At 48.5% G+C, this 2,122-nt stretch overlaps 1 pseudogene; it reads left to right on the plus strand.

The window, feature by feature from the left end:
- Positions 1-214: 214 nt before the first annotated feature.
- LOC110295574 (MTOR-associated protein MEAK7-like) lies at positions 215-1,883 on the plus strand (annotated as a pseudogene).
- Positions 1,884-2,122: the final 239 nt, after the last annotated feature.

Here is a 2,122-nt window from a genome sequence, read left to right on the forward strand (position 1 = left end):
CGAGGGATATTAGTCAGTCCTTTTAATGAGTATCTATAAACACACATCAAAAATTATGAGGTGTAGCTAAAGATAAGCTTAGAGGAAAAGTAATAGCTTTACCATACATGTGTTAGAAAAGAAAAAAGGTTTCAAATCAGTAATATGTGTTTCCCTTTGAAAAATATGTGAAATTAGAAAAAGATGAGTAAATTAATCCTAAACCAAGAAGGTAATGGCGGTAAGATGATGTTGATGATGATGATGACGACGACGACGATGATGACGATTTAAAGACAGAAACTACCAAGGAGAACCAAAAAACTAAATAATTTTCCTCCTCCTCTTCCTTGTACTCCTCCTTGTTCTCCTCCACTTCTTTCTCCTCCTCCTCTTCCTTCTCTGTCTCCTCCTTTTCCTCTTCCTCCTCCATCTTCTTATTTTCACCACTACAGATCAAACCCTGGGCCCTTCCTATGGCAGTGAGCCCTCTACCACTGAGCTCTATCTCAGGCTGAGCCAGTACACTTTGGGATCTTCTGGTTGGGAAGATGGCACCATGGGTCACAGGAAGTTCCCGCAGTTGCAGGCAACATCTGCGGAGCATCGATTGACCTAGTTCTCAGCTTGTTTCCCAGTAATCCTTGCTTAACTCACTCGTCAGTTTGTCCCTAACAGAGCCATGTCAAGAAGGCTCTTTCCCCATCGATGGCAGACTATATAATGGCATGTGGAGGGTGAAGCTGACTGACAGGGCACATGGGAGCTGCAGGAGCGTTTCCAGGGAGCAGATCACAGCGATCCTGTCCCAGCTGTTGAAAGGGAGCTGTGAGAAAAAGGCCCTTATGGTTAAGAAAATGATCTCGGCTGTGGAGGGTACTACAAAGGCCAGAGATGTCCAGAAGTTCACAAAGGACCTGGTGGTCCCTGTGGTTCAGGTGCTGACTCACCGGCATGAGCTTTGAGGCTGGACCTGCAGGAAATCCATGGTGCCCCCCTCCCAACAGTATGCAGGTGATGGTTGCCGAGCTGCTCTCAGAGATGAAGTTTCAAGATGCCCACCAGTTTCTGGGCCCTCAATGCCTAGATCAGATCTGTGACCAAGCCATGATGGAGGAGTGGATGTTCCATGTCCCTTGGGTGGGTGTGTTTCTGAGTGTGGTCATCCACAAGTGCCTGTACCTCTTGGGCTCATCCTTTGACCTTTTTACGCTGGTCCCTGAGTGCCACATGGACCAAGGAAGGCCTTTTGAGAGCATTCTGGGTGTGCTGTCTGTCATCTACCTCAGCTCCCACCTGGCAGTGGAGCATCGGCAAGTCTGCTGCCTGCTGTTCTCCACACAGCTCCTCGGGTAGAGCTTCTCCTAACTATGCTGCCTCATCATGAACCAGGGGCCCAGACTGATTGTCCTTAAGGACTGGAAAGGCTACATCTTTGGTGGCTTTGCTTCCTGCTCTTGGCAAGTTATGCCTCAATTCCAAGGGGACAACAAATGTTTCCTGTTTTCCATCCCCCCAGAATGGCCACACATCTGCACACGGGTTACAATAACCACTTCATGTACTTGAATTATGGACAGCAAACCATGCCCAATGGAGTGGGCATGGGTGGACAGCACCATTACTTTGGGCTTTGGGTGGCCACCGACTTTGGGAAAGGACACAGCAAGACCAAGCCCGAATGCACCATCTACAACAGCACACAGCTGTCTGCCCAGGAGGACTTCCTGTTTGATAAGATGGAGGTGTGTGGACTTGGAGATATATATTTCTTAGAGATATATCAGGACAAGAACAGGAAGAGCATACTGGACTCAAATCCTGATGTCCATAGCCTGTTGGATATCAGTGGATGGATTTGGCACAGTGAGGGTCTGCAGGAAGTTCCCAAGGATGAGGACTGAAGCTCCTGTACAGAGAGCTTTCTGGAGCAGGGGTGGGTACTCCTCCAGGGATGCAGGGCAGACAAGCATCCAGACTCCTCACTGCTAGGTGAGCAGAGAGTTCCTCTTACCCTCTGTCCTTACTCCCGCTTAACCTTAACACAGAGACACATGGTTGCACACAGGCCAGCACAGACATACTTAATCAAAACACAGCCATGCCAAGAAAGATCCCTCTGAAGCCATAACTGATGGATGAT

This window comes from Mus caroli, unplaced genomic scaffold (assembly GCF_978045245.1).
Source record: "Mus caroli unplaced genomic scaffold, Mus_caroli_1 scaffold_1, whole genome shotgun sequence".
NCBI classification, from domain to species: domain Eukaryota; kingdom Metazoa; phylum Chordata; class Mammalia; order Rodentia; family Muridae; genus Mus; species Mus caroli.